The following is a 14,628-nucleotide window of genomic DNA, read 5'->3' as shown; positions in this document are numbered from 1 at the left end:
AATCTAGCTGAAAATGTATTACAATGCGGCTGTTTTACTCCATTGTAATACAGATGAACGTGGTAATTTGCAGACAATAGTAACGAGGTAGAGAGAGATAATTTAATAATTACTGCAATCGAGACCTACCATATTTAGTATAATTAACACCGTATTAAATGTACGAATACTTATACGTGCATAAATATATTTCAGTTTCACTGTTAGTCTTTTCAGGAAAATATTTCGAAAAGGGAACCATTTGTACGTATAAAGTTTCGAAAATTCGACAGAAATTCCCAGCGCAAACAGCAATTGGATACATTACAAAACAGCCAAACCCTTGTCTCGCGATTTTCTTTCCAATTTCAAGGAGTGAGCATTACTTATTGAAACTGTAAAAAAATTAATTCAGGATATTCAAAGTAGTATCAAATTTAATATCTGATTTGAGGTTTCATAGGTTTCGCAATTTACTTTCTCTTTCAAATCGAGACCTTAACTTGTACGATATTATAAGTCAGGAGGTTAACACGCGTCTCTCTTTTTTTTTTTAAACCTCGATTCTCCACGAAATTTGCAACTTTGCGTTCAGGGAGGGCTGTCGGTTCTCCCGACTTAATTTAAATTATCCCAACGCGAAACGAGACGCCAGCCAGCCCCTGCCGCCACGTTATGCAACCATATCGGCCGCTTTCCCTCCTCTTCTCTCGCTGTTTTTTTTTCTCGAGGTTGCTGCGCGTAATCAGGCGAAATTCCGCGCCGTGAATCAATACCTCGATGTACCCCTCACCAAGGGGTGAGCCAACCCCTGCCCTTCCGGCGCCGGTCCTTTCGATTTCCGAAACTTCCGCCTCATCGTCTTCGGAGGCGTTATTACCCGGCAGCCGCGGGCATTTTCATTTCCCTAGCCCCCCTCCCCCCCCCTCCCCCTTCGAATTTTCCATTTTCATCGACTCGCCCGCACGTCGTGTCGTCGTGAGACACGCGAAGAAGAGGATTCCCCAGCTGGTTTCCGCGGCGTGGATTGGAATTAATTGGCCTGTTCCTTCGAACGGCCGCGAGCGCGAGGATTTCGCTGCGAATTTCGCGCCGGTTGGCGATGATCGGATTACAGGGATGATTGGTATTGGAGGGTGATTGGTACTGGGGAACGGCGAGTGAAAGATTGTAGAGAGGAATCTTTCGGAAGGGATTATTTTTTGCATTTGTGCTGCTCAGTATTACTTCTTGAGATTATTTTTTGTGTTTATATTATTTAGTATTATTTTTTGTATTATTTAGTATTATTTTTTGTATTATTTAGTATTATTTTTAGTAGTATTTTTGTATTATTTAGTATTATTTTTAGTAGTATTTTTGTATTATTTAGTATTATTTTTAGTAGTATTTTTGTATTACTACTTAGTATTTTTATTATTTAGCATTATTTTTAATACTATTTTTGTATTATTTAGTATTATTTTTAGTAGTATTTTTGTATTATTTAGTAGTAGTATTTTTGTATTATTTAGTATTATTTTTAGTAGTATTTTTGTATTATTTAGTAGTATTATTTTTAGTAGTATTTTTGTATTATTTAATATTATCTTTAGTAGTATTTTTGTACTATTTAGTATTATTATTATATTTTTATATTATTTAGTATTATTTTTAGTAGTATTTTTCATTATTTAGTATTTTTAGTAGTATTTTTATATTATTTAGTATTACTTTTAGTAGTATTTTTATTTATTTAGTATTATTTTTTGTATTTGTATTTTGTATAGTATTATTTCTCGAGATTATTTTTTATTTATGCTATTTAGTATATTTGTAATATTAAAATATAATTGAACGTGCAACACAATAATGATGTTATTATATCATATTTGTATTATGAATACGTTAAACATTAATTATTTATAATATTAATATATTGTTATAATGTTACAAATAATGTATTATAAATAATAACAATTAATAGAACTAACGTAATAATATAATTATTGTATGACGAACAACTGTAACTAAAATATGTATTTATGAAAATATAGAAGAATGAGACTAAATTCTAGGTCACATCAGGTTACACTAGGTTATACTAATTATGACTACGATACATATATATTTAGTAGATGATTAAAAATATTTTTTTTTTTTTTTTTAGTAATCAAAATAATCATTTATAGACATATATTACTATAAGAGATTAATATACTAACACTAAAGAAATACACTATGAGAGGAGTTAATATAAACAGAAAGTCAACGTATGAATAAGAAGTAATTGAAAATATTTCAATTTCTTCAGACTCAAGTCTCTTCTTTCAGTCGAAATAATGCTCGAACATCTATATAGAATTTAAATGGGCAAAAGTGAATAAAATTATTTTTAACGTTAAAAGAAAATTGTTTTACGAAACAAAAGTAACATTAAAGAATATCCATCCAACGTTAAATAAAACATTCTCGTACTTAATTAACAGCTTCTTATCAACAGACTCGAATAATGTGGTTTCTGTTCGAATTTCATTAAGACTTGAGTTACGATCCATTTATAAGAAAAATGGAGGGAAAGAGCGAAGTTCTTCAAGAAAAATTTAATAAACGGAACGGATCGTTGTTGATAATGAATCGTCGGTGTTCAATGAATAATTTATATTAATACATCACGCGAAAAGACGTGAAAAGTTAAATTACATTTGAAGTTACTGTCCCGAAGGATCAGTTGAAATTATTATTATATGTCCATGGTGTTGGAACAATTCTAAGACGAAACCCAACGAAGAGATTTAAGGACTGTATGTGTTTTCATTTTATCGAACAACGCGTGCACACGTTCCACTCGATGAGTTTCTCGTTCGTAACTCGACGAATCCTCTTTCAGCAAACTCCGATGTAAGCTTAAGCAACTTAGCGCGCAGTAGGGCACAGTGTATAACATTATCTGGCGCGGACCTTTCCCCGATATTCAAATGAAAACCAGTCCGCGGATATATCCTTTCGCCAACTTCCACCGTCGCCCTTTTACCTTTGCTCCCTGACCCTTTCGCCGAGATTTTGCCGGCTTTCTTCGACTCACGGCGCACGGGTACAGTCAATGAAAAAGGATAGGCTACCGAGCTAAAATGAAAGATAATTTTAAATAAAGTTAAAGTTCAATGAGGAAAATTTCCTGATAAATTTCAATTCATATAAAACGTCTCTAAATTTTGAGATATTTTTATTTTCCTTCGAATATAAGTACAGATACATATTTCATATACATAATGCAATAGTTAGGCTACCGAGCTAAAAAGAAAGATAATTTTAAATAAAGTCAGAGTTCAATGGGGAAAATTTCCTGATAAATTTCAATTCATATAAAACGTCTCTAAATTTCGAGATATTTTTGTTTTCCTTCGAATATAAGTACAGATACATATTTCATATACATAATGCAATAGTTAGGCTACCGAGCTAAAAAGAAAGATAATTTTAAATAAAGTCAGAATTCAATGGGGAAAATTTCCTGATAAATTTCAATTCGTACAAAACATCTCTAAATTTCAAGATATTTTTATTTTCCTTCGAATATTAGTACAGACACATATTTCATATACATAATGCAATAGTTAGGCTACCGAGCTAAAAAGAAAAATAATTTTAAATAAAATGAAAGTTCAATGGAGAAAATTTCTTGATAAATTTCAATTCGTACAAAACGTCTCTAAATTTCGAGATATTTTTATTTTCCTTCGAATATAAGTGCAGATAAATATATATATTTCATATACATAATAGTTAGGCTACCGAGCTAAAAAGAAAGATAATTTGAAATAAAGTCAAAGTTCAATGGGGAAAATTTCCTGATAAATTTCAATTCGTACAAAACATCTCTAAATTTCGAGATATTTTTATTTTCCTTCGAATATATGTACAGATACATATTTCATATACATAATGCAATAGTTAGGCTACCGAGCTAAAAAGAAAGATAATTTTAAATAAAGTTAAAGTTCATGGGGAAAATTTCCTGATAAATTTCAATTCGTACAAAACGTCTCTAAATTTCGAGATATTTTTATTGTCCTTCGAATATAAGTACAGATACATATTTCACATACATAATGCAATAGTTAGTCATAAAAGTCACGTAGAACGAGCGATAAGTGATTGGTCAATCGAAAGGAGAAAAATTCCACGAAATTTTCAGTGTTCGTTTCATTCAATTTATTTGACGCGCAGTAAATTCTATTCAACGTATCGTTCGATTCATTTGAGATATTATTAATTTACGCAATATCCTAAATTTTTACATTTACAGGTTCGTTTTTAAAACAAAAAAAATCTAAATCTAATATAACATCGCGCGTATGATAGAAGTTCAAAGTGACAGAGCTTATCGATAGAGTTTTCGTTCGATGAGAGCGGAGCTCAGTTCGAATAATCTTGAGAGGGATTCATTGTGCTGAGGAAGACCAATTGGGGACAAAAGATTGGTGATGTAACGAAAAGGTCGCGATTCGACGGTTCTTACTGCAAGCTTTCAGAATTATTGTCTGCAAATCGTGTCTATTCTTAGACGCTGTTAGCTCTTTCCATGATTTTCAGAACAACGGACTTAGATAACGCAAGATCGCAAAGATGCTTGTTTATTTCTTCATTTTCAATTGACGTATGAAAACGTTTAATCGTAGATGAGTTAATAACATATTTTAATCGTAATCTGTGCAGTATACGTCGCGTAAAATTTAATTTGTATTTCTAGCTCGTCTGTTTAATAAGAAATTTGCAGAAGATCCGACGAAACGAAAGACGTGCAAAGTCATTGCAATAAAAATAATCTCCTCGTTCAGATGGATAAAATTTGCCTTCTTTGTTAAAAGTTTATTAAAAGAATTCCAAAAAAAAAAACAATGAAAGGGATGAAATATCTGGCCACTAACCCAAAATAAAAACCTATCCTAAACTATTCCATCTATGAAAAATCAGTTCTTAGCTCTTCTCTCGGACATTTCACGTTGCTGCTTTTATTTTTTTTTTTTAAATTCCAAAAATAATGAAACGGAGTATCTAATCACTCAGATTCGTAACATCTTCACGGATTCGAGACGAAATTCGTTCAAAATATTTTCGCAGAACGAAACAAAAAAAGAAAAATGGCAACGTTAAACTCCCACGGGTCCAGAGGAGCCTTTAGGCGACTTTTGTGAAAGGGTTAAATGCGAGTCGCGATCTCATCCGCATTATATCCCGGATTTACAAGGTTAATACCGTCGTCGACAAAGAGATTCAGCCGGTAAACTATACTCTACGTTATAGCTGGAGATCGAGTTCTTTCTATATGACACGACAGTGTGTATGTCGTATTTGATACGTTAACGATAAAAGAAGAGCGAAAGCAACGAGAATGGTGGAATTATTTATGCATCGAGTCGAAACCTCTCCTTACTCGAGGTGTTTTCGTCCTTTTTCTCGCGTGGATGAAATCGAATTAAAAATAGACTTGACGTACGAAATCACGATTCTAAGTGGCAACGTGACTGACGTTACAGAGTGCACCACTATTTCGACGCACGGATCGTTACTTACGCGAGAACGTCTCATTGAAACGACTAATTAAACATTCGTGGCGGGCTTTAATCGGTCTTTTTTCAAATCGGCGTGACATTTCACAGTTGTCGGCGTTTTGTCCGCAGAATTCCAGAGGACGTGGATTTTTGGTGAAATTTTGATTTTCGCAGAATTTGGAACGTCCAACCATCCAACATTTCTATTGTACAAACGGCACTACGAAAATTTCAACAAAAATTCACCAAAAAATCCACGTTCTCTGAAATTCTACGATAGGATTTCTATGATAAAGCGTTACATATAGAAGTATGTATAAAACGTAATATTTTTATACATAAAAGAATTTAAAAATATTAAGTTTTATACATGCTTATAAAATATAGAACTGAATATTTTTGAGTATAAAACTTAACATTTTTAATACATAAACAAAATATTAAGTTTTAATAAATAAAACTTGATATTAAGTTAAGTATTATAAGAAAATATAATAATATTATTATTATTATTAGAATATAGAAAAATATCAAGTTTTAATACATAAAACTTGATATTAAATTAAATATTATAATAAAATATAATAATATTATTATTATTATTGGAATATAGAAAAATATCAAGTTTTAATAAATAAAACTTGACATTAAGTTAAATATTATAAAAAATATAATATTATTATTATTATATTATAATATATAATATAATGTATTATAATATAATAAATAGAACTTGATATTAAGTTAAATATTATGAAAAAATATATTATTATTATTATTATTGTTATTATATAGAAAAATATCAAGTTTTATTAAACAAAACTTAATATTAAATTAAACATTGTAAAAAAAATATTATTATTATTATTATTGTAATATAGAAAAGTATTAAATTCTAATAAACGAAACTTAATATTTCTATACATACTTACAAAGCATGTGTAAAAATAAAGAAAAATTCAACGCGTGTCGATAACAGAGCAAAACCCCCCGGAGCGGAGGAGAGAACGGGAGAAACGACGGTGGTTCGGGCCGATTAATCGTTAATCACCCTCGCTGGAGAATAAACGCGAGAGTTACGTCTTCGTGCCCGTTAATTACCCGGTGTCAGTCAATCAGCACGCATTGTTCGGGCGGAATCTCGGCGACGGATTCCAGCGCGCCGCGGGAATCCAAACTGAATCACCATACGGGGTACGAGGTAAAATTTCCACCAGCTAAATAGGAGCTGGAGGCGCGCGAGTCAAGTCGCCGAGGCCTGGTTTCGTCGCGTTCGTCGTCGTCGGGAAGTTTCGTGCTCTCCACGTTCGTCGGGACGAACTTTCGACGACGTAAACACGAGCGATGCGAGCCAATGCTAATTACCATTTTCTCGGCCCGGGGAACAACGCCGGTTAACTTCGCTTTAATTGCTGATTGCCACGCGGAGGACAGATCCACGCGGAACCGGGTAGGACAAATGGCTGTTTCTATTTACGAGAAGATAAGTGAGACAGCTACAGTGGATAAATAAACGTGGATTCTCCATCTTTGAGAGAAATATTCCAACATATGTGCACACGTGTGGCGACAGAATTTTTTAATAAGGCGCAAGGCGTCTGTCAAGGTTTAAACGATGAATCTGTAAGTAGGACGTTTGTTACAAATATGCATATGATGATTATACTAATATATATTATTATTTTTATTTATGTATATAATACTATAATTATATTATAATTTTATATATAATACTATAATTATATTATAATTATATATATAATACTATAATTATATTATAATTATATATATAATACTATTTTTATTTATGTATATAATACTATAATTATAGTATTATATACATAATATATAAATATTATACTATATTATAATTATATATATTTTTTTCTATGTATATAATACTATATTATAATTATATATATATATTTTTCTATGTGTATGGTACTATATTATAATTATAATTATGTATATAATTATATTATAATTATATATATAATACTATTTTTATTTTTGTATATAATACTATAATTATAGTATTATATACATAATATATAAATATTATGTGTATATAATACTATATTATAATTATATATATTATGTATAATATAATATATTATATTAAGATAATATTATATTAATGTGTATAAATAATAATATATATTATATTATTAATATATATATATAATTATAATGTTATATATAATATATATTATCATTTATACACATTATATATATTCGCGAAAAAGTTCCTTTTAAACGTTCGAATACTTACCAGTAACCAGTTAACGTATTCGTTTAATTTTAACACAGTCAATTCGAATAAAATGTTATCTCACGTGCGTAAAGATAAATGAGAAATGTGGAACAAACCTTCTCCATTCTTTTTGAATGAAATATTGAATTTAGACGATTGTAAAATATGCACTTGAATGATTTTACAGTAAACAGGGACAGCCGAATATCTAACAGATGTATAAAATAAATCTGTGAACATCCAATTCAATTCTATCGTACGCGTTCTATTGTATTCGCCGTGTGTATTGGAAGCCTTCTGGAAAGATGAAGTCGGGGAACGAATGAAAAGAGTTCGAGCAAGTTTGAAGCACATCGCTAAATTATATATAATGTATGAAGTATGGACTTTTGAGGAGATTGAAAATCAAAACTTGACACTTTGGTTTGATCAAACTTTTCCAAGAGTTCCTCGAAGTTTTAGTATCTCAGGCTGTTTGATTTTCATCCTGGAATAGGATATAGCGAGATGTTGCACTTACTTTCACGTTGATTGTCTCTTGGATTACTTATCTCATTTTCAAGTATTATTAAATTGCAGATCACTTTAAAATATATAAATTGTCTAAAGATTTAGAAAGACAAATAAAAATATCGTTTTCGTTATTTCACATCTGCCAAGTACGACTATTTTTAATTTGATTTGCGTTTAGTTTGCTATTGCTTCAATTTTAATTTTATTTGGACTCTTAGTTTTATTTACCTTCGATTTAAACCTTTTAAAGTTTTTTTTCTTAAAAAAACGTAAGAAAACACAATTCTTTCTGTGAATATTCTGTATATATATATATAGCATTTACGTATTTACATGATTTGCTCAGTTAGAACGTGTATAAATCGGAAGGGAGCAAACATTATGAAATTTGTTATACATTTAGTATGGCCTGGTATTAATATTCAGCTGGTCTAAAAGTAATAGTTATTAACAAAACAACAACAGAAGTCATAAATAACGTACTGAACAACAAGCGAACGAAATAAAATTTTCAAATTGCAGATGCATGAATATGTAACTTTTAATATTGACGTTACAGACGATGAAATATTTATGGCTGACTGTACGACTACATATAGACTGAATGACATAAAACAAAAATAACATTTACAAGCACACGGTTTCTTAACTTTTTATCATTTCACTTGGAAAATACAATTGACGGATTTTTTTCTACAACCTATAAAAGAAGAAAGTAAAAACGATTGAGAAGGAATAAGTTATGAATTCTTCGAAACCTGCACTACAAATCAATTAATCAGACATTGAATACCAAATTAAGAAAAAGAGTGAGGATGAAGTGGCCAAAATCATCAACGAACGGAGGCACGCCGCACGGAGAAAAGGAATTCCGTTCAGAACTGCTAATTTAACCGGCTGTGAAGCACGAAGAAGAAGTTTGAAGCGGCGTTTCGCTCGAAATTCCACGCAACACGTATGCACCTACGTACGAACAATCGATTAATCGTCTTATTTTTAGACGAGAAAAGTATATATATATTCTGCAGTGCCGAGATAAGACGGACGAAAAGTGAGTTGCTCGTTAGTTTTTATTCGGCCGAGTCTGTACACGCGGATTGGAGCAACGAACACAAAGAAAGGGAAAACGGATGGACGCGAGAGAGCGCGCGAATGTATACGTGAAACAGAGTGTTTACGCGTTTGTGTGTGAAAAAGAGAAGAAAAAAAAAAAAGGAAAAAGAGGAAACGTGGCACGTGCACGGGACAAAAGAGAGATAGGACAAAAGGAATCAGGACGAGGGGTAATATTGGTGAAAGAGGGGGGAGGGGTAGATGTCAGAAGAGGGTGAGACAGTGATACGTGTGAAGAAACGAGGAAGAGTGTGGTTTGAAAAAAAGGAGGCCGAAAGAGGTGACACGAGCGAAACACGTGGAGTATATTGAAAATCAATTTCTTTCAATTCCGGTGGAATTACGAAGTTCGCGTAGATGTATTGTTTGGTTTCCATTTGATGTTTCTTTGGATGTGAATGAATCTCGCTGGACCGCGACCGCGTGGAAACAAACGAAACATGCAGGAGTAATATGAGTCGCTTCAACACGTTGCTAGAACGTTTATAGAAATCTCCCGGGAGATTTGTACGCTTGAAGAGGAAACTTGAGGAATAGGAAATTACCTGCGAATGAAGAATCTTAATATAATCATGAATGTGAAGAAGAAAATGCAATACAAAAAGATACCACGTAAATATGAAAAAAGAAAATGCAATGCAAAAGGATGCCATTATGAACAATAACGTGTTCGCATGTTTGGAGAAATCATCATCGATTAATTTTCTTCCTTTCATTTTTATTTAAGGGCATACTTTACAATCATTTCTCCTAGAGAAATATAGGCAATTAGGATGACGTGATACAATAGCATGAAATTTATTATTATATGATGTCGATTTGTGTGAATGTTTTATTTTAACTAAATCTACTGCGTAGTTCAAGACGATATCCTAATTTTTTATATATATATAGATTTTATATTATATTATATATATATAATTTTATATAATTTTATATAATTATATATATACATAGATTTTATATTATATTATATATATATAATTTTATATAATTATATATATACATAGATTTTATATTATATTATATAGATTCTTATATAATTTTATATACATAGACTTTATATTATATTATGTAGATTCTTATATAATTTTATATAATTATATATCTATATATAGATTTTATATTATATATATATAATTTTATATAATTTTATGTCTATATATATATATATTTTAATATATATAAATATAATTTAATATATATATTTTATATATATATATATAGATTTAAAAAGAATATCATGCTTCTTCAAAGCAATCGTCTACAGCCCTACAAAACCGGGAACGATCGAAAAATTTCGAATCTCGAGCGGGAATCGTGGGCACGCCACTCTCATAAATCTCGTCTGTGACGTTGATTCGAGAATCATCGGGAAGATGGAGTGGATGAGACGTCGCGTCGGACGTGGAATGGAAATTTCGAAGTCAGACGCGCGACGAGACGCGAGCGCGCGCTCGGAGATTAACCATAATGGCAGTAGGATGGGGGATCGCGTGATTTATCGGTCGGTTTGGGCTAACGCCCGAAAGATGGTGTGTGCACCACCGCGCCAAAATATTCTCAGTTCTCAGGGGCGTTTCGTCCGTTTGCGAGCCGATCCTTGAGAAATAGCTTTCGTTAATGAAACGGTCTGTTACGGACAGAATGCAAAATTGCCATTTTCCTCCACGCGCAGCGCAATTTTCAGAGAAAATTGTACGGAAGTTTCGGTAAGTATCGCGACACCGTGGACCAACGACGTGTTCTCGTCTTTTGGTTTCGACGAAATTTTACAGCCGTGTCTAAGCTGTAATCTAATGTTCACGTGTCATGTACTTGAGATCGATGTGACAACGTCGAGACAATGTATCATTCGAGTATTTTGTCCGAACGATGCTTGAATCCGAGTCGAGACATATGGAAGATAATATGGAACGTAATTCCTATTGAAATTTATAAAATTTATGGAATATTAATGTTTGTAGAATATATAATGTTTATTTGTAAAATATGCTACGACGTGAATCAGGATAACTAAACGATAATACATCTCAAAATAATGAATTTTCAAACGCATTTCTTCACAACGATAATCAAAATAAAATTCTGACTCGTAGAATTATAATATTAATCATAATTATTATTAATAAATATTATTATATATTAATATTATGTTAATCATAGAACATTAAAATATAAATTTATAGAGTGCAACATGTAGTACGGCACGAATCAAGAATGATGGCATAATTGCTCGAAACAACACGGATTACTTATTTTAAAAATACAGACAGTCCAAAAGAAAACTGAAGTTTATAAAATTTACAGAAACATTGAAAGACTAAATCTAAATCAATTACTTCCTCTTCGTTCGAATCGTCAAATCACCAACGATTGAAGAGAACTCGCGCGGGCAACGTCCGTTGAGTAAACGCATAATCGGCCAATAAATCATGCAAACGACGCACTTGAAAACACGACGATGCATAGTTAAAGCCGTGTTAAACTGGTACGATCGAAATATCACCGCCGCCATTTTGCCGTCGCATTATCGGCCGTCAGCTGTTATTTATCCGGCTGTTCTCGCCTGGAGAACCGCCCGACCGGAACAATACGGGAATTATAATCCACTTAACGAAGATATCCGTACTCGTTAGAATTTCATTAGGGGCATCTGGCTCGAGGAGGGGGCCGCGTAGATGACTATAAGACGACGACACGTTGCCCCGGGGGTTGTTTCTAACGAGGCCTGATTAAACAAGTGACTACATAGTTGCCGGTCAAGGTGCCGGCGGACTGAGGATCCGTTGGATACCTTAAAACCGTGCGCAAGACGAAGAAGAGAAGAAAAGGGCGAAGAAAGATGGACGAAAAATGATGAAAAAAAAAAAGGAAAAAACGAAAGAAAAAGGCAAAAGAAGCGCGGAGAACAATGGCTTCTAGATGAAAGAGTTTGCAGGCCCGGGGCCACGCGAAGTTTTTCTATGCTCTTTGTCTCCTCGTTTCTCTTCCTACTCTGTCTGTCTCAATTTCTATGCACGTGTCTATTTTTCTTCTACGTGTGTGTGTGTGTGTGTGTGTGCCTGCCGTGTGTATAGCTAGTTAAAGCGACTGATATTTATATATACTGCGAAGTGAAGTTCGCAATTAGCGAAGCGAATTAAAACACAACAGTGATCGTCGTTTTTATTCCCTTTGAGGCAGTAGTTTCCTAAATGAAGGAGGGATTAAAATGAGAAGAAGAGGGGCAGGAATGTTTGCTCCAGGAATCCTGTTAACGATGAAAGCTACGAATTATAATGTGGAAAATTTCGATAAGAGGAATAAAGGATGGAATTTACGAGATGATTTTTTTGTTGACTTGTACAGGTGAAACGAATCATTGCATTTTCAATGATTCACACATGTACTAATGATTCAATTACATTACTCTAATGACTGTAATGGCTATATTGTTATACAATTTACTGTACAATTTTACTATACGTATTACTACATGTAATTGCTATAATATCATGTGATTTTCAACGTTGGTAATTGATGATGTGACTTTTAACGATCGTCGAGAAATAAGCTATAATATGTTTTAATATTCACTTCTACTTTTACTTCTACTTTAGTTTCATAATTACTTCTTGTATAATTTCTTTGTACAGTCAAGATTACATTTCATAAATTCTTCATAAAATCGGTCGCCCTCTACTATCGATAATAATTGTTACGGCGTCAAAATCCTGACTTCAAACAGCCTCAAACATCCAACTAATCAAAGGCTGCCTCATACGATTCGCTGATACCACTCCTTGCTCAAACCTTTATTAAAAATTACCATCGAACACAGCTTTAAAAAGATTCTGTTGTAGCGTTAAAGCGTTAAAAAGATCCCGAGTCCAAACAGCCTCAAACAATCCAAAAACTGTAAATTGTAAAACTCAACCTTCTTGTGCCACTTACTCATTTGAATGTTTCATAAAAATTACCATCAAGCATAGCTAGTTGTTGTATCGTTAGAAAGATCCCGATTCCAAACAGCTTCAAACATCAGCCTGAAACAATCCAAAAACTGTAAAATGTAAAACTCAACCTTCTTGTGCCACTCACTTATTTGAATGTTTCATAAAAATTACCATCAAGCATAGCTAGTTGTTGCATCGTTAGAAAGATCCCGAGTCCAAACAGCTTCAAACATCAGCCTTAAACAATCCAAAAACTGTAAAATGTAAAACTCAACCTTCTTGTGCCACTCACTCATTTGAATGTTTCATAAAAATTACCATCAAGCACATGTAGTTGTTGCATCGTTAGTAAGATCTCGATTCCAAACAGCTTCAAACATCAGCCTTAAACAATCCAAAAACTGTAAAATGTAAAACTCCATCTTCTTGTGCCACTCACTCATTTAAATATTTCATAAAAATTACCATCAAGCACAGCTAGTTGTTGCACCGTTAGAAAGATCTCGATTCCAAACAGCTTCAAACATCAGCCTCAAACAATCCAAAAACTGTAGAATATAAAACTCCATCTTCTTGTGCCACTCACTCATTTAAATGTTTCATAAAAATTACCATCAAGCATAGCTAGTTGTTGCATCGTGAGAAAGATCCCGAATCCAAACAGCCTCAAACATTAGCCTCAAACAATCCAAAAACTGTAGAATATAAAACTCCATCTTCTTGTGCCACTCACTCATTTAAATGTTTCATAAAAATTACCATCAAGCATAGCTAGTTGTTGCATCGTGAGAAAGATCCCGAATCCAAACAGCCTCAAACATTAGCCTCAAACAATCCAAAAACTGTAGAATATAAAACTCCATCTTCTTGTGCCACTCACTCATTTAAATGTTTCATAAAAATTACCATCAAGCACAGCTAGTTGTTGCATCGTTAGAAAGATCCCGAGTCCAAACAGCTTCAAACATCAGCCTTAAACAATCCAAAAACTGTAAAATGTAAATCTCAACCTTCTTGTGCCACTCACTCATTTGAATGTTTCATAAAAATTACCATCAAGCACAGCTAGTTGTTGCATCGTCAGAAAGATCCCGAATCCAAACAGCCTCAAACATTAGCCTCAAACAATCCAAAAACTGTAGAATATGAAACTCCATCTTCTTGTTCCACTCACTCATTTGAATGTTTCATAAAAATTACCATCAAGCACAGCTAGTTGTTGCATCGTTAGAAAGATCCCGAGTCCAAACAGCTTCAAACATCAGCCTTAAACAATCCAAAAACTGTAAAATGTAAA

The sequence above is a fragment of the Frieseomelitta varia genome, unplaced genomic scaffold (assembly GCF_011392965.1).
Source record: "Frieseomelitta varia isolate USP_RPSP 00005682 unplaced genomic scaffold, Fvar_1.2 scaffold_557, whole genome shotgun sequence".
Taxonomy (NCBI): domain Eukaryota; kingdom Metazoa; phylum Arthropoda; class Insecta; order Hymenoptera; family Apidae; genus Frieseomelitta; species Frieseomelitta varia.
Note: the sequence above shows the minus strand (reverse complement) of the source record.